The sequence below is a fragment of the Sander lucioperca genome, chromosome 22, assembly GCF_008315115.2.
Source record: "Sander lucioperca isolate FBNREF2018 chromosome 22, SLUC_FBN_1.2, whole genome shotgun sequence".
In the NCBI taxonomy this organism is placed as follows: domain Eukaryota; kingdom Metazoa; phylum Chordata; class Actinopteri; order Perciformes; family Percidae; genus Sander; species Sander lucioperca.
Genome location: NC_050194.1, coordinates 8,260,268 through 8,279,883, shown reverse-complemented (window position 1 = coordinate 8,279,883; position 19,616 = coordinate 8,260,268). Strand labels below are relative to the sequence as shown.

Below are 19,616 nucleotides of genomic sequence, written 5' to 3'. Positions count from 1 at the left end.
GGTGATCCTGCCCTGCACTGTTTATGAGAGCCACTTGAGGTATCACAAAGAACAGAGGGAGTGCAGGTGGGGAGGAGGCAGGTCGTGAGAGAGAGATGGTAGCTGGAAGCCACTTGTAGAAGGAGTAGATTGTACTGAGCATTAAACAGCCTTAGTGTCGAGTAACTGAAAAAGAGCATGTGTATGTCACAGGAGAAGTGTTTTTGGATTTGTTGTTGGGGTTTTATGCATTCTATTGTGTTGTATTTTTATTTAGCTTGGTTTGTTATTCTGGCTTTTACTGACTTTTTACGCCCTGTTGACCTATATAATTATTACTGTCTGCGCCTCGTTATTATGGAACCCACGCAACTTTTAGGCAAGACCCGCCCTTCAATAGCATTCACACACTACTATTGGCCAGGTGTCCATGCTTACGCAAGGTAACGTAACCCGATTTGTTCAGGTCCTATCCCCTGACCAGCTATCCTAACCTTAACCACTCGAGGTCAATGCCTAACAAGGAGAGTGTGGTTGGAAAGGTAAAGAGAAGGAAATGAAGATGATAAAAGAAAAGGGAAAGATTGAAGAAGTAGACAGAAAAGCATGAAGCCTCTCTGATTGCCCGTGCTGGCGTGCCCTCTGTCATCCCATTCTTCAAGAAGGTAGAGCCTTCTGAAGAAGAACATGATTGAGCTGTGCAGAAGGGTGTCTTTGCATACAGTACCACACCATGCGACACAATCATAGTTACAGATCTATGGACTACACATCACAGCTGACACGGAAAGTTTATGAGCCAAAGTTTACACGTGCTAGCACCATGGGCAACTTTGGAACTTTAGGACCTAGACCAGGTTGAATTTATGTTCCTGTCCATTGATGCGTGCATAAAGTTGCTGCCAAGTCAGTATTGTAAGATATATGATGGCAGTACATCTGTGGAAACAAAACTGCTTGGTTTTGTTGAATTGAAAGGAGGAACAGCAGAGGAAATTGCAGCTGAAGTCCCGGTGATCATCAAAATGTTTCTTTTGTTGGCCAAGAGTACCATGACATTTTAGGACAAAGCAATGTTCGCTGGCTGAGCTTGCTCCCTGAAAATGTACGTGCCATTGAAATATTTTCTTTCTGAAGACAAATGCCCTGTTGTCCTGCGAACAATGTTCGACGATCCACTGACTGAACTCTGGCTGGCCTTTTTCCATGGAAACCGGACCATATTCAGTGACACAATCGAGATGCCTGAAGGCCAGGACCGCTGTGCTGCAAGTTTTGAAGACAGGCAAGAGTAACCCCCTCTGTCAGGAGGTCAAAGGGGGGGCGGGTGTTTCATTAATAATATTGTTATTAGTGTTTTTGTTGTTATTAATAATGAGAGAGAGAGAGAGAGAGAGAGAGAGAGAGAGAGAGAGAATTCTGATTGGCTATTGTGTAGCCCCTTTCTTTTGATTGGCTGATAAGTGGCAGGCTCGACTAAGAACTCCAGGGGAGACGCGTTTCCATAGTGAGAGCGGCGCGGCCAGAGAAATTTTGGCCGCTGCGGCATATTAAATATATTATAAATAGTTTTTCCGCGTGAGAAATACAATGTGTGGTGGGAGTGCGTGACAAAAGACCGAAATGAGTGACTGTCAAGCTCAATGCGTGACACTTGAGACCCTTTAAATTCTGAGAAACATTGAGGCAAAATTGACTGCAAGACACAATGACAAGGGTTGCAGGAGTTATGAAAGGGGTGCTTCAAGAATGGAAAACATCTGAATCACCGCTTAGTCAGAGATGGAGCACGGTGGTTAATTACATCGACTGTAACTGCACAAATAGAAGCACATCAAAATCCAAATGGCTTGACCGCAGTAAGCCTCTGGCTTTACAGTACAACTACCGTACATCTACGGCAACTGCTTTCACAAGTTCATCTGGACCTCTCACACCTGTTTCACTCTGCCACTGCTTTTCACATGAAGCCTAACGTTAGCTATGACAACTGATATTAGCTAATGCTATTCCAGCCGACCTCTGCCAGACAGTTGTGAAAAAACAACGGCAGAAAGAAACTTTAACTTTTAAAATACTGTGTTGCTGTTTGGGAGTTCCAGGTGAACTCATGGAAGACATTATGCTAGCTGCAGTGATGCCAGAGGCTTCGGAGTGGGCGGTTGGTCCAGAAGAGTGACATTCTCTCCTTAGATTCCTTAAACTGGAAAATAAAAACTTACTTCTAGCTACATAAATTCCCTCCATCAAACTATGGATGATGTTGCAGGCACTATGTATTCATGTCTTTCTACAGTTTATATTTGGGAGCTGTTCAGTTTTGTTTAGAACCTGAGCATATTATATCACTATTGAGTATTATTGCATTCACATTTCATTGGGATTCATCCTGATTCACAGAGCTGAGATATATTAGAATGTGTTTATATGTCTTCCCTGCTCCCAAAATCTGTAAACTTATGTGGATGACCAAATATCGTAAACATTTTAAACCAAGCCTACATCCCATATCCATCATTGCCACACCAAAAATGAGACATGTTAGCAACTTCCACCAATTTTGCTCACACTCTGCATATGGAGGCCCCATCTGACACATACGTTGGCCAGGCAGACGAGGACCAGAGTGGTATTGACTGTTGACGTTAATTCACACCTTACTCTCAGCGGCCGTGGGCGCAGCAGTGAAGAAACTAAGCGTGCTGTAAGAGGAGCCATAAGGAGGAGGACAGCCACTCCCCCTGCCACATAACATGATGCAGAGAGAGTGTAGGTGCAAAGAGAGTAGGGTACTTCATGACAGACAAAGAAAGGAGGAGATTCTACGCAAGTGATCTCATTACACAACTCACACAGCACCTTCCTCCGCACATGTATGGTTGATATGGAGCCTACACAAACTCTGTCGTGTTAATAGGCAACGGTGATTTATTTTGCTGGGAAGCAAATACATTTTTTGGGGGGTTTACCTCACATTTTCTCTTTCCAGATCACTTCAAATGGCTCCAATGAGGTTGTGCATGTATGAAGCAAAAGTGCCACTGATATTTTCATGATACCAAATCAATGTAGTGAGGCTGTTGACTTTTTGTTGACTTCTTTCATTCGTGCAAACAGTAACATCACACGCCATTCATTTGTGTGTTTGCTAAGTGACAAAGATGGCTAGCCACTTGGGTAAACCAATTTCTCCAGAAGATTGAGTACATTACTGCATGAGCTTATGGGAGACACTTGAGATGATTAAAAAAGCATCTCAAAGCCAATTGAACACAGACTGCTGCAATCATGTGAGACACACACACACACACACACACACACACACACACACACACACACACACACACACACAAAGAAACGTACAAGACCACACACTTTAGGAGTATGCAGAAGTGTGCACACCCACACTCGCACACACCCCATTGCAAATGAGTCATGCATCAGTATTAAAGGAAGATCAATGTCAACACCAGCACTGTTTCCTCCTATCCATTTCTCGTTCTGTCTCCTGTGACATTTTCTCACACAACCCAGGAACACATCCAACCCACCCACACAGCTTGAGTGTGTAAGTGATTTACGGCAAAGCAAAAGCGCAATTAAAGTAATAAAGTGTGATAGTTTCAAAGAAATAAAATGTCTGTTATGCCTCTTTTAAATGAAAGAACTAACCGGTATTGTCCCTAGGGGAATTTGCTTTGCACAAAGAGTCTAAAGAATGCCATTTGAGCCATCATCAGACACGTAGCACTGGGGAGGTATTTCCAAATCTTAATTTCCTAATGAGGCCAGATAAGAAGAAAACAAACATTATGAACATAAAAGTGGATGACGACTGTAAACACACATTTTTGTGCAGTGTGTGTTTGAGAATAAAGAGCTGCCATCCACTCTTATTCTAGCCTGGCTCCGCCCTCCTGCGTACTTCCGCTCAATTTTCATTTTCCTTCAGTACTACGTCTAGGTTTGCGGTATATTCTTGGGTTTTTTCCGGCCAAATCTTTGGCGGTCCAATTAGCGAATAGAGTGAGTGGCTGAGAATGATGACGTTGAGGTTGGGCGCTAGTTTGAGTTGTATTTCTGTAATGGCGGCGGAGAAAGATGCGAGCGAAGCCATTCGGTTCGTTGTGGCAACGCTGCCGAATATCCAGAAGTTAAAGCCCGAGCAAGAACAATCTTTGCTGAGTTGTGTTGGTGGCCATGATGCCGTGGCCCTCCTCCCCACGGGGTTTGGGAAAAGTTTGATTTTCCAGCTCGCTCCGTTAGTGATGAAGGAGTGGCTAATAGTGATGCTAAGCCGACGTCACGACCAAACGTCAGCGATTGGTTATGGCAGATCCAGAGTGGCTCTGGGCAGATCCAGTAGTTTAAAACTTCAACAGAGTACCCGCCTTCAAAGAAGTTAACACTTGTCAATGGAGAGTGGCCAGACTCTGTACAAATGAAATGTACGAGAGTCTAGTAGAACCAGGCTTCTCTTATTCACCCAGGCCGGTCTAAATATACAGGCTGAAAAAGAGGCTTTGCAAAATAATTATTTGGGTGTTACTTGTGCCTCGGCTCTTCTTTTCATTCGTTCTAACATAGAGACAGTGATATGTCCCCTGCCTTTCCACAAGCAATGCTGGAAAGTCTGAAGGTGCTGACACAAACCAGAATGTATCATCCGTCAGAGAAAGCGTTAAAAAAGTCTCACCAATGGTGCAGCAGATATTGATTGTAAAAGTTTGAAAATAAAACAAAAATTTGATTTCTCCTCACTTTTCATGGAAAGACATAAAACTAGCTATCAGTCACACTTCCATTTTTCAAAGGAGGGTTAGACCTTTTGTGGATATATTTATGGAAACTGTTTCTAAGCTTCAATCTCTGGATGGGTTCCCATGGCAGTGGTTGACTGACATCTGAGAGTGTTGCTAGGAAACGCATATTACGTGGTGTGCTGTAATGTTTGGAGCACAATAGCCCTGTATATTCTACTAATGTTAAAACAAGATGGGTTTTTTTTCCCCCTCCTCTGATAGTTTTATTTATGTACTGCAATACTGTAATGTAGTGATTTAAGACGTGTCCCTTTAAAACAATAAACATTTGGAAGGACCATTGTTGCTGTGAAGTTTGTATTTTAATCAGAAAGTGGAAGCTAGCGAGCTAGGCTTAGCTTGCAACAACCCTGGTTCTGCTTTAACTGTGACCAACGGCCTGTCCTGAAATAAAGTGAAATTCGGTTTGACTCTAAAATGAGTCGTGAGGCTCAAATATTGGGTCGTACAGTGTATGCCCAGCTTTACCAAAGCCCTCCATACAAAACTTGCAGAATCATGTAGCATTGAGTGCCACAATCACAGATGGGGCTAAAGTAACGGCTAACAACATCAGTACCAAGCTGGTAGATTACTGTATGGCTCTTGTAAAGTGATATCACCAAAAGTTTTTGGTGTCCACCCACTAGGATGTTGTACCAATCATCATCAGTCAGAAACAAAGGTCTCTGGAGAACACTAATATGGAGGGCACTATCAAAGCAGAAAAATAATAGTAAAAGTTAAATTTTGGTCTTCAAAGTTTTTACAAAATAAGTATACTTCATAAGAAACACCACGGATTTACAGTATATACTAAATTCTTTGCAAAAATGTATTTGAATTTCAGTTTGAAAAAAAGGCAATAACTTCAAAGGCAATAGCTCTAATGTTCGTGTGACCAGCACCCTTTTAATTGCACAGTTACACAGCTGATGAATGCACCTGGTGTGTTATTTGCAGACTGTCGAGGCCAGCCTAGTAGAAAATATACTGTCAAAACCATCCTCTGTGCCCATATGCCAAGTTGTGTAAGTGTGTCACACAGCACAGATGCCAGCTACAGGGCACTGACCCCAGTGGCCTCCTCCTGGGTATGCTGTCATTTCCGGAGCAAAAGCTGAAACTGGATGTCGGAGGAAAGACACAGCAGAGGAGTATATAACGGAAAGAAAGGGGAATAGGAAGTGACCAAAATGGGAGAAAAGGGTATTCTAGCCAGGCAGGGAGATATGTTTTTTGTGAATCAGAGGAAGATATAAAAGGCAAAAAGTGGGGGAGAGAAGTCTGGATATACAGACACTATCTTCAGCCACTGAAGAAGCCATGGCAACCTTCCCACTTCAGCCTTTTGAACAGCTCTTGAAACCGAAAGGCAACAGATTGTCTATATAGGAATAGAATATGACACAGGCATACAGTTATGTTTTTGACTTTCTGTGTGAAATTCATCAGCACCCTCCGAGCCTCCCTCATAAGGACGATGACAATGATCCTCGTCATCGTCCTTATGAGGGAGGCTCGGAGGGTGCTCATAAGTTTATGAATAGACCTCCGGCAAAACGAGACAAACATGACTGCTAAGCAACAGACACTGGATGGCAATAGCAACAATTTGTACTTTTGTAGTTACATATGCACACTAACAGTTACAAATCAATAAACAATGTATAATCCAAAGTTTAGGTAGTTGTTTTATGATTGAATCTGATGATATCTTTCTTGGCAAACACACTCTAACCCAACTGGCCTTGCTACTACTGTTTTGGTTATATGCTAGTCGTATGTCAAAATCAACGTGTTCTGCAATGCCAACAGACTGAACAAACTCATTAAAAAGGCAGAGTCTGTAGTTTGCGCTAAGCTTGCCTCCATGGCGGAGGTGGTCAGAGACAGAATGCAGGCAAAACTGCGTGCGATTATGGATCATGACCTCCGCCCCCTCCACAAAACATTAGACAAACTCAAGAGCACTTTCAGCAACAGACTCATTCAACTCCGCTGTTTAAGGGAACACTACAGGAAATCATTCCTGCCTGCTGCCATCAAACTTTATAACTCATCTGCCTCTGTCAGACCTCACCGCCCTTGTTAGACTATTAGTATCTATTGAGACTCATCTGTGCCTATTACACCTATGGTCAGGAAACTGGACTTTTAAGCTGCCTTGTCTTTTGCACCCCACACTCCACACTCATATAATTACCACTAACTTATATACCAGGGATCTTCAATGTTTTTTTAAACCAAGGACCCCTTAACTGAAAGAGAGACAGAGCAGGGACCCACTACATATATTATATAAAATGAAGTTGCATATTAAACTGGGCCTAGAATAACTTGTGGGCGGCCTAAAGCCTTTATACGTAGGCCTACCTTTTTTTTGCATAGAATACTAAGCTATTAAAATAATAATTGTTGGCATGATTTTAAAAATCATGTTTTAATGTTAAACATGCTGTACATGTGGCAAAGTGAATCCTTAGGATTAACTGTATCTGTGGATAGTAAGCATATCATCAGTGTTTTGCTTTTTTATCACAAATAGGTTGATTTATATTTGCTAATGTTGGATTCATGTAAAGACATTTTAATTTGGTGGCACTCCTGCAGTAACTGTGAGGACCCCCTAGGGGTCCCGGACCCCCTGTTGAAGATCTCTGTTATATACTATTGATCATATTTATTTACAATCATATCTATATATTTGCCTTATGTCCTCTCTGCACCGTATCTGTTTATCACATTGTAAAGCTCTTTACTGTGCAATGCATTCCCACTGTATTTGTATCCCTCCTCTTAAAGTGAGTTTGTGTTGTTTTGTATTGTGATTGTATGGTATTGTGTTGTATTGTACTGTACATAGGCATAATATACAGGGGGGATAATCAAAACTGGCCACCCCAAAAACCTATTATAATGTCCTTTACATGAATAAAGACATTTGCAACATAAATTGTTGCAGAAAAAGAAAATTCACCAGAATGCAGAAAATTAAGTGTTTTATATGCTCAAAATTGAAATTTTGTTCGAAAGTGGAGATCTCAACCTCCCCCTCCCCCCAACGTTGAAACCAAAGTTACGCCCTTGGTACTGAATTAATAGTATTGTGTTGTGACTGAAAATTGCATTATTTGGCGTAATGTGTTAAAAGTATGTGCCTGCATCACATAAACAATTTAAGTTTAGGTGCCAAAACTCCTTGAAAAAGATCATGGTTTGGGTTAAACATTTGTTCCCTAACTTAGGTATGTTACATATGTAAGTCAACATGACTATTCTCCCTGTCTCCCGGGTGAAAAGTCCTGTGTTTCTTTGACCCATCCATCCACCCCGAACCCCTCCATCTCTTTCCTACGCAAATTTCGAGCCAAAGCTGTTTTGAACCAGGGAATTTGTGTGTCCACCACGAGAAATGGTCCAATTGACTTTCGTGCCACCACTGTGTAATGCAGTGTTAAGAGGTTGTGGTCATTTCACATATTCCTGTGAAATCAGGCTGGAAAGAATGCCTTTCAACAAACCTTGTGTGGTTAATACAACATTATAATATACAATACTCTTACATGGATTTCAGCCACTGTCATGATCATGGGTTTTGTTTAGTTTCCTATTTTATTTTGTAGTGCCATTTCTCATGTCATGTTTTGTTTTACTTCCTGCCTTGTGTGTTTTTCCTGCCTTTTTTAATGTCTGCCCCGCCCTGATGTGTTTCACCTGTTCATCAGCCCTCATGTCACCTGTTTCTCGTTACACCCCTCATTGCCTTATGTGTATTTAGTTGGTGTGCTCCCTTTGTTTAGTGTCAGTTCCTTGTCTCTCCCATTGAGTATTGTTGTGTCTTCCTAGAGATGTTTTTGTTTTCCAAGTGTTTAGTTTTCCCAGTGTGTTGGATTTTGTTTTTGGTCTTTGACTGCTGGTTGCAGGATATCTACTGCCTGCCTACCTCTGGACACGTTCTGTTGTAAGCCGTTTTTCATAAATCTCCAAGATCATCCTGCTGCCTTCTTGTTTTTCTAGTCTGCAGTTGGGACCAAATCTGTCATTTCTAAGTATGCTACAGCCACAAATAATGTTCTTCAGGTTTATGCTGTCATGTAGAAAATTAAGAAATGGGAACAAGAGAGCAATGTGTGCAGCCTCATAATTTACAAAATAAATCCCAGAGAAATGTCAGGCAGCACTATACTTGATGATAGTTTTATTATTGCAGCGCACTTTCTGTGTTTGCCGGAGCTAAGAGCCAATCCATTTCTAATTTGGCCACTTCAGCAAGGCCATTCAAGGAATGACATTAAATAAAATGAATATTGATTTCGCCATAGAAGTTTTGACATTTCATTTAAGGGAAGCCAGCTGCTTTACATCCATTTACCCTGGAGAAAAGTCAACAATAGTCCACTCTTATTGCCTTCACATTGCAGGACAGTGTACCTTAAGTATCCAGAACAGGTACTAGTGAGTGTAACCAATAGGCCTAAGCCAGAACCATGCTTTTGGCTATGGTTTCCGGGATAAACATGTTTTCTCACAACGGTGTGAAACTTAAATAAACGTGTGGTCGGGGCCTGGTGTCGCCAAATCAACCAGGGGCCTGTTTCACAAAACCAAGATAAGGGATTAAGCCGGGATTTATCAGTTATCCTGGATGATTTAAGCCTTGACTCGGTTTCACGAAAGTGGAGGCACATAAATCACCATGGAGATTTATTTTGTGCAGCTAGCCTGCTCCTGACCAGGCTAACAGTCAGGATTTATTTAATCCTGGATCCTTTTCTGATCACCCAGCAGTGGTTTTACCCTATTGTTATCAGCCTGGATTAAAATACAACAGGTACATATTGCTGTTCATTTAAGTACTGTTATTATTTAAAGTTGTGACCATAATTGTTTTTAATAATTATTCATGTGACAGTCATCGTTACTGTTATATTGCTGTATGCAGACTGCTGTTCATATTGTTGTTAGAAGATTGATGAATATATTATGACAGTTGTTGAGATAAGTAGAAAAGGCTGATAACATTTCAAATGTGTTTTTAAATGAAGTCTGTTACTAGGGCAATACATACAATGCTGTACATTTCTATAGTTGACCAATGCACCTTGAATTATTTTAGTTGATTAATTTTTTTTAATTCTTTAACAATAAGGATCATGTTTGTTCCACTTCCATGTGCATTGTATTTGGCATTCTTAGCACACAAATTGTGTTGTCCAGTAAACTGGGACTATAATTTGGGAGGATTGTACAATTTAAAGAACATATCCTAATTGTACAATCCTCCTAAATTATAGTCTTAGTTCACTGGACCAGTAACTATCTAGTGATGTAGGCTACTGTACGTTCATGTAACAACAGGGAGAGGACACCCCAATGGTTTTTGACCTTATGTTTTGCTGGGGGGGGGAATAACTGATGAATATACTCTGTTCCATTCATGTTTACAGTGTGCATGGGATTATCACTTAATTATCTTTATAGTTTCTAGATTTTAGAGTCCAATTTCTTCAGTGTCTTTATTTTCTATGTCCACAAGGGAGCAAGGAATATAATATGTAGAGAAGAAACTCGTCCTCTATAAAAAAAATTTAAAAAACGCGAGAAAAAGCGTGGCAGATAATAGCGGACAGACTGAATGATAGTCTAAAAATATACATTTATGAACTACTGCTCTTAACTGAAACCATTCAATGAGTCCCTTGTCATTTGCAAAAGCAAACAGTTGTACACTTTGCATTAAAAGCGAGCAGTGGAAGTTAATATGACTTAGGAAATTTATATTTTAGCCCATGAGAGAGAGGGAGGAACAGAGTGAAAGAGATATTTACGCATCATACTCTAGCATTGTAGAAAATTGATCTTCATGGTAAATTTCCTGAGTAACATTATCTTCTGCTTACTTTTAAGGCAAAGAGTACAACTATTAATTTGTGCAAATGATTAGTAACCTAATCCTTGAATGGTTTGATTATGACGTTTTCAGTTCAGAGCAGTGGTCAGTTAATGTATATATTTAGGCTATTTACGCATTCAGTCGGTCCGTGATCGTCTGCTACGCTTTCTCTCGCTGTTTCATTACAGCGGCCGTGTTTCTTTTCTTTTTATACAAAAAAATGTATTTCACGTCATCATACTTCCACAAGAAGCTGCTGCTCGCTCTGTATAAAGTATGTACAATGCGTATTCTCCATTTTAGCATCAGTAAATCTGTGATCGATCTCGCGGTCTTTTGAGGAAAGCCGTGGACGCGCATCTATCTGAATTACTTCAGCCTGACTCGACCTAGTCGCTCCTCCTCAGCCTGGCTTGGCCTTCGTGAAACGCACCAAGCCAGGATGCTCAGATTAGACTAGGTCAAGCCTCGCTTTATCAGTTATCCTGGATTTATATATTCTGCTTTTGTGAAACAGGCCCCAGGACTGAAATCTTTAGGATTGCTATTTTAATGAAAAAACAAACAAATACTTGACTGACTTTAAGCCTTAAATGCACATGTAATTGAATGTTTTATAGCCAATGAAAATCACTCCCTTACATTGCACATAATAGGATTTTAGTTTTTAGAAATGCACAAAAGAAGAAAGCAGAATCACAAAATGTGTGGGTGAGACCTGGCTCCAAAAAAGATTGCTGTAAAAAACAAAACAAAAAGATGTGTTAAAGCAAGCTAACGCTACCTGACAGTGACCGATGAGATGGCTGTCTGATCTCCGGAAAAAGAAGACAGATCTGGAAAAACAGCAAATTGTGCTCCGTTTTTGTTTTTGCAGTCATTTCTTTGCAATATAATAACTGTTTTTCTTCCACACTGGAGCACAAAAGATGATGTATGCCTGTGACAAGAAGAGTGCATGGTCTTCTCTGGCACATAGAATTGAGTCATAAAAAACTTGTGCAATCACTCAGGTTAAGACAGCTTTCAGGAAAAAAGTCTCAAAAATAAATCGTGATTATGGTGGTTAAGAGTTGGCTGCCATTACTCTTGTTGGAGATGAGCTGCGCCTCGCCAGCGAGGTGGACGAGAGCAGGCGGCAGCAGTGGGGGGGGGGCGTGGACAAAAAGCTGCAGTCAAGTTGAACAGTAGGCCCGTTCGAGATGAGCCAGGCCTGCGCAGAATCTATCGCCGCCCAATGCATGCCGGTTGGATTTGTCTTTTGTTTTTTTTCACTTTTTTTATTAAGCACATAACTATACAGCCACAAGTGTATACAATACAAACAAGTCAAGTACGCCAGGGGAGATACAAAAAATAAAACAATAATAAAAAGAAAACAACTCAATTTACATAAAGCATTTGAAAAGTACAAATAGTGTGTGTGTGTGTGTGTGTGTGTGTGTGTGTGTGTGTGTGTGTGTTCTAACAGCCTTCTTATTACTGCAACAGGATATAGTAGATATATAGTGTTTAATGTAAATGGACAGCTCTATGAAGTTAGGTGTTTTATTTTGGAATTTGGACTGATGGATGTAAAATTTGGTCGAAATTAAAATCAGGTTGATTAAATAAAATTGAGAGGAGAGATTTGTGTCAAAGTTAATGAAACCAAAAAGTACATTTTCCCAGCACAAGGAGAATTTAGGGTAAATAAGATCCGCTAAGTATCGAGACAGTTTACTCCAAAGTAATTTAGTATGAGGGCATAACCAAAATAAATGCAGGGGTTAGGGTTAAATGCATAGTTTCTCTTTGATTCCCACAGAATGTACAGTTTACATTAATGTATTTTTTGAGCTTCTGTAAATAGTGGTTGGTTGGGTAAAACCTATGAAGCATCTTCAAAGAAATCTCTTTGACTTTATTAGTCAGAAAAAACTTCTGCGGCAGAAGCCAGACCTTGTCCCAACATATATCTCCAACAAAGCTGGACCAGTGTGATAAAGAAGAGGGTGTACTAATGATGTCATGTTGAAAAAGTTGCTGAATTATTTTGTTAATATTCTTACAGTGTGGAGAGAAGCAACTTCTACCAACTTCAGTATCAAGTACATTACCTAAAACAGGGAGATTACCATCAGCCTTAAAACCTCTAAAAAGTGCAGTTACACCTGTGGGGATAGCATTGAAAACTCCCTAGGAGTAACAGGGATACCATACTGCTGAAGAAATTCAGAATAAGAATAAAGTTGACCGTCTTGGTTAAATAATTGACTGACCAACAAAATATTGTTATCAAACCATTGTTTAAAGAAAATTGATCTATTTTTGAATAAAACATATGTATTGTTCCAAATATAAAATCTGTAGGGACTAAAATTATGTTTGATTAGATTAAAGACCAGGCCAATAACATTTGTTTATGAAAAGAAAAGTTTGAGGGGAATTTTGTCAATGTTATAGTTACAGATCAAAATAAAGTTGACCACCTAATGAAGAAAAGATGTAATGGGGAATAAAGTTCCACAGAGAAGTTGGACACCTGAGGTATCACTTGATCCAATTGATTTTAAATGTATAATTTAAAGTAGTACAGTCCAAAAAGTTAAGGCCATCTTTACAGTACTCTTTGGTTGGATTTATGTCTGACTTCATCCCGACTTGCTCTGACGTCATGCACACGTGGCAACGATAACCTCACGAGATCGAGGCGGCCGCAGTTTTGAGAGGCAGACGGCACAGTTGCTTTCCAACTGCAAGACCCAGGGCATGATGGGAAATGCCTGGCTCTCAGCTGATCTAACAGCTGAGTGGTTCAGAATCGACTCAACATGATGACGTTATGTAAACTTTTTATAGTTTTTGAATTGGAGGGATTTTAATTGCTATTTCAATCAGGAGAGACATTGCAAATACTTCAGAAGGAGATATTTTGTCATGATTTTGTTAAAATAAAACGATATATCTATAAGAAATGTGTTAAAGCATCACTTTATCCATTGATGTGAGTTAACTATAGATTTAAAATGTATTTTTTTGTTCGTTGAAAAAGGTCTCTTAAGACTTTAATGTCATTTTTACGTTTTGGTGGTTCCTCACGTCCATGGGAACGGACAGAAGAAACAAGTATTTAATATTGCTGATGAAATGCGTGCACTGAGGGTAGAAATGCACCGTTACAATATTTTGTGTGTGTTTGGATCATAACTGAGTTCTATTGAAAAAGAAAAACGACAACTAACTATTTTTTCTGGTTTACTTTTGAGTCATTAATGTTAGCACTTTTTATCTTGAACTTGTTTTTGTGAAGTGATGTTAATGAAAGCCTCCACCAGTGACAAATATGGGATTTGCCTGTGCAAAGCTTTGCAGCTGCAGATAATTACATAAAGTTCCCATCTGCTTTGTGCTGCATTTTATAATTTCCAAGGACCTTCTAAGACCTTTTAGAAGCAAACAAAAAATGTTTTTCCTGTTACCAAGCAGTGGCGCAGCAGTGCGGCACAGAATGACCTAGGCATGGAAAAAACCTGCTAGAGTGAAGATTAAAGTCGATCCAGGAATCATTCAGTGATATCTTTCTTTAGACTTCCTCACAGTGGAGAATCAGCCAGTACATTGCTGCTGATTCTTTGATAGACTCGTCATGATAGATTTATTGACCCAGTGGGACAACATAGGCTATTAGTTTCACCATACACACAATGGCCCAATCCCAAAGTCCGGACTCACAGACTCACGGACTTTGGTGCGCGTTCTCGCGAAATTTGTAAGAGCTTAGGATTGTCCCAATGTCGAATTTCAAAGGGTGTGAGGGTTTGAGTACACACTTACCGAGCCCTTTCCGTGAGTCTGCATCGATGCAGACTTCACCAAAGGGAATTACCCACAGTTCAAAGCGTTGTGACGTTTACCCATGCGTTTACCGCGGGAAATCCGGAGGTAAATTACAAAGGTAAACAACAGCATGACATACGACCACGGAACACAGACCAACCTGTTGTCCAGCTTGTAAAACAAGAGTTTGAAAAAATTTGGAATCAGGCAGCCGTCTCCTGTGCCTTGGCCATGTGGAAAGCAACAAACTTAAAATGAAAATTCCCAAACCGGCAAGTGTCAGCAACATCTTTGTTATTAAACGTCGCCAAGGTAACGTGATCTTGTGACGTGCTGTCCCAATCCCATTTATACCTACCTGAGCCCATGTGGCCTCACACACTCACTCACTTAACACCACAGATCAATTAAGTCTGTGAGTCTTTAGTCCTTAGTCCTCAGGGCTCACTTTGGGATTGGGCCAATGCAATCCAATGCAAGTGCACTAACTACAGCCTCAGAAATATAGACGGATTATGAAATAATGAGCCCCTGGGCAGGCACAGGCATGCAACAGACCCCCCAATCTGTCTACATAGGAACAAGAGACCCAAACTTAAAGTGACTTTATGTAACTTTTAAATGTTTCTGAAGCACTGTCATTTTCCATACAATGATCATAAATGACCTGTAACAACAAACGCTGTTTTTGTATAGTTTTTAGTAAGGCATCTGCCCGGGTTCAATCTTTCCCACAAAGTCACAGAATGATTTACGGCAGGTAGACGGCGCTACACAGCACACGTTCTGACGGGTCACAGATTTCGGCATAACTCCGGAAAAGCCAGTGTTAGCGTATTGTGGCCAAATGGCCCTTGAAGCGTTGCCATGTGTGTGGCAAAACAAGCACATAGCCAAGAAGCCAGCCTACAACAAGGCACGGCTGGCAATCACTGATCACAGCCTCCAGCTGCCTCTCGTTTGCCCTCGTTAGGCCAGGACAAAAGGAGCCACGCCAACCAAGGCAGGTTAGGCTGTGTTTGCCACTCAAGCTAACCAGTGCTCTGTGTTCTGCACCCAGAAAGCCCGTAAATCAAGCCAAGGATGCCGAATGACTCATCAATTTACACTGGAACTCGAGGTCTCCTGTCCCCTCCTTGCCCAACTACACCGGTGAGCCCCTCTACTGCACCTCGCCTACCCAGCTGAATTCCCCAGTACCTAAACCAACCCTGCACACTAGCCACGCCACGAGGGAGCTACAACGCTGCACTCTTTATTTTGCTGTACAAAGAAAAATAAAGCACCCACCTTAGTGGGTTTTCACTGCAATTTGATTCTGGTCCATTCTTGTGCCGCCACAGTATCCAGCCAGGTAAAAGGTAGCAGGAGATGTTTTTATGTAGGCCTAACTGTATTGTAATGTTATTTTAGAAGTTATCTGTTGTAGTTATGGCTGATCCTGGAGCAGGGCCATCACAGAAAAGAAGGAAATTAAATTAAACTAAAAGCTGAAAGGGAAAGGGAAAGACGACGGGCAATGACGTGAGTCACGCTCTGTCTGGCTTTCAACAGATGGAGACAATTACGGGATTGTAAAGGATTCAAAACCCAGAATTGGCCCTCAAATATGTCTCTTTTATTCATAAAATAACTTTAGATTGCGCGATGTGGTTGTACGTTAGTAGCCAATGTTAAATTACGCCCTTCCTTTTAGCGCAGACTTTTTATTCCCTTTACTCTGCGTTTGTGTTGACCTATTTTCTTTTCCCTTGTCCCCCTGTACTTGTGTAAAGCGTCAGTGGGTTTCATGAAATGCGCTATAATCTGTTATTACGTCGGTTGCTACAACAATCTCCTAATGCTTTGGCTCGTGACACAGTGACAGTGATACCCAGTTCAGCTCACGAGAGATCCAAAGTAGGCTAAGTTACCGTATGCAACACTTGAAATGCAACGATGCTTCTGTAACGTATTCTCTTATTGTAAATGAATGATTTTCTGTCTGAGCAAAACATTCATCGCGACTATATGACCTCCTGGTAACACTAACTCAGTAATACAGTGGGCAATGCAGCACCGTAAGGAAAAGACCTTTACGACAGCAGGTGTGTTTTGTCCAAAGTGGCCGCTAGAAACAACACAAACTGAAAGTTACATTAGCAACCTCTTAAGAGTCGCCTGCATTTTTAAGCTTTTTGGTCTAAACGTCATACCCAAATTAAAAGTGGTACAGCTCCCATATACTTTCACACTCAGGGATGTGCCTGGTATCATTGGAAAGGAAACACAAGTTTTTGTTACAAGTGTCAGGGTGATTCTAGGCCTTACTGACACAGAGTTACAGAGGCTAGAATGGAGGGTTTCTATTTCATACGTCATACATCTGTAATATGATTAAAATACACTGCTGTGAACACACATTCCAGGTGACAGACAATCCAGGACATTAGCCACATGTCTCTGGTTACTACAGAAAAAATCCAGAAGCCAAAAGACTCAAAAATGGATTTTATATGAATTTTTTTCTACATATGTCTGTGCGTTTTTATGATTTCCATTTGAAAAGTGCAAAGAAAAAAGCCAATAAAGTACAAAATAAAACACTTCTCAAATACACAAACACACCCACATCAATCATACACATACTTGAAATAACTATATACATAAATATATAGAAATAAGTCATAAACTGCACAGGGTGTGAAATGCTTATAGGAGGCCCTGTTTTTGCTTTGACACAGCTCCAGCCATTACAGGGTTAAAATTTCACTGGCACATTTGGTATCTATCGACTTGTCTGCTCATTGGCTACAAATGTAGACGGGTCTTAGAGCATTTAAATCTAACTGGTCCGAGCAAATGTCGCTCGAGTACACGTGGGCCAAAATGCGTCAGAGGACTCTTCAGCTTTCTTATTGGTGTATCACAGGCAAACCTGCACCGATTGGCTTATACCAGGTATCCTTGGAAACCTTAGAAGTCAGAGAATGCAGTGACGCCGACATCAAGTTGCTAGGAGCCTCAGGAGAGAAGTGATCAGCGTTAGAAGTGCGGAAATGAAAAACAGTGTAGCGATTTCCCGTTGTGATTCGGTCAGAAACATCAAGATTGTGAGGCGAACAGCTCATTTTGGATATAACGGCTTGGATATTCCATTTCCTTGGACTCTTGGGGATTTAAGGAAAAAAAGGTTTTCGGTAAAAAAAAATCCCTGCAGTGGCTAAAGGGACAAGGAAACGGGTAAGGATGCCCTAGACACGGGCTGCGCTGTTTACGCTGTATTGTTTTATTTATTATAACTTTGTAGCCGTTGTGTAACTGCTATAAATCATCTTATGCTTCGAGTGTGGGCTTAATGGAATCCTGAGAGTCTAAGCTTTCAATTGGTGTGTCGCATGGCTGTATATTCTGAAGATTTAATGCTTTAAAGTTATAAAAACGTTTATTAATGGAGGTTACAGCGACGCCACAGCCACAAGCTGTGCCGTAGACGGTACGGTGACACTCAACAAGTCTACTTTAGTCATTTTCCGTCACTGTGGTCATTTTGTGGTTTTGTGTCTCTTTGTAGTCAATTGGCATCTCTGTGATTTGTTTTGCATCTATTTCTAATCTCTTTGCATCTTTTTTGTGGAGGGCTTGCGTCCATTTTTGGTCATTAAGCATCTTTTGATGGTGGGTTTGCAGTTTTGCACCTATTTTAGTCGTTTTGCGTGTCTTTGTGATCGTTTTGCATCTATTTTAAGTCCTTGCACATTTGTGGTGTTTATGCATCTACTTTTAGTCATTTTGCGTCTCTGATTGTTTTGCATCTCTTTCTAGTTTTGCATCTATTTCCGGGGGGTTTGTACCCATTGTAGTTGTTTTGCATATCTTTGTGATTGTTTGGAATCTATTTTAAGTCGCTGTGCATCTTTTAGTGGTGGTTTTGCATCTATTTCTATTCCTTTTGCATCTATTCATAGTCATTTTGTTTCATCTTGTCGTTTTGTGTATCATTTACCATCTCTTTGAGATAGTTTTGTGTTTATTTTGCTACATTTTGTGAGTCAGGACCCCTGACCATTTGGGCCCTTGTGCGTATTAATTGAATGGCCATTGCACATAATTGCATGATGTTATTGTTGGCAGTCCCTGTATGTACTATGTGTATAGATCTGTGTGGCCATCTGTGCTGCGTTGGTGTCTTGTCCCAGCCAGGGAAGAAAAACCATCAATTGTAGGCAGTGATAAGGCAAAGCTGTCCTATTTTTTGTGTGTGTGTGTGTGTGTGTGTGTGTGTGTGTGTGTGTGTGTCTCAGTAAGGATGTTCTTTTGATTAGTGAGTCAGACATAGCTTCTCGTATATTGTATGGTCAGCCATTTATTAGCTTTTACTTCACACAAACCAGAGAGTCCGATTGAGATAAAGAACCAGATAGGAGATCCCATTTGCCCTCCTGTCAGTCATCACGGATTCATCTGAGAGGGGAACAAATGCTTTCTGCTCACTTGTAATTCAAAAGAAGATTAAGGAGAATAGACCTGCATAAAAACACCGGAGCGCTAGTAGGAAATCCTGAAGATTGTAAAGATACCAGACATTGACAACAAATAGAGAAGAAAGATGCACAGGGCGGTCTGTCACCAATTACCCCCATGCTCGTTTTGGATTCGTTATCATAATGAATCGAAAATGGCAGCTAACACTGTGCCGGCGTTGAACATGTTTGAACACATTTAAATAAAAGAGAAATGTGCATTCATAAGCAAAATTGGGTTTTGAAATGAGATGTCTTATTTTGCGGCCACAAAGAGTACAGAGAGAGGCACAGATCCCCACCATCACTGGCCTTTTCACACTTTGATATTGCACAAGTGCAAGAAAAGCTCAGGTGTGAATAATGAAATTGGCAGAACATGGCTGAATTGCATTCAGCTGCTTCAGTTTAAAGGGGTCTGGTATTCACTTGTGCATGCTGGGGTCATACTCGTGACTTACTGGGAAATTGGATTCAACAGAGCCATTGTTAAGATGTCAAGATGTCTGCTGTAAAAAAAAAAAAAAAAAAAAAAAAATTATTATTGAATGTATTATTGGGAGTTTCTGAGGTTAAGAAGAACCTCCTGAGACTCTCAAAGAGGCATGCTTTTTTTTT

The 19,616-nt window shown here is 40.7% G+C and overlaps 1 long non-coding RNA gene across 1 annotated transcript in view; it reads right to left on the bottom strand.

The window, feature by feature from the left end:
- Positions 1–15,835, bottom strand: part of LOC116046894 — a 24,971-nt gene extending 9,136 nt beyond the window's left edge. The window contains exons 1-2 of the long non-coding RNA XR_004104256.1: positions 15,604–15,835; positions 2,716–2,720 (exon numbers count right to left, since the gene is read on the bottom strand). This is a non-coding gene — a long non-coding RNA (uncharacterized LOC116046894). The remainder of the gene's footprint in view (positions 1–2,715; positions 2,721–15,603) is intronic.
- Positions 15,836–19,616: the final 3,781 nt, after the last annotated feature.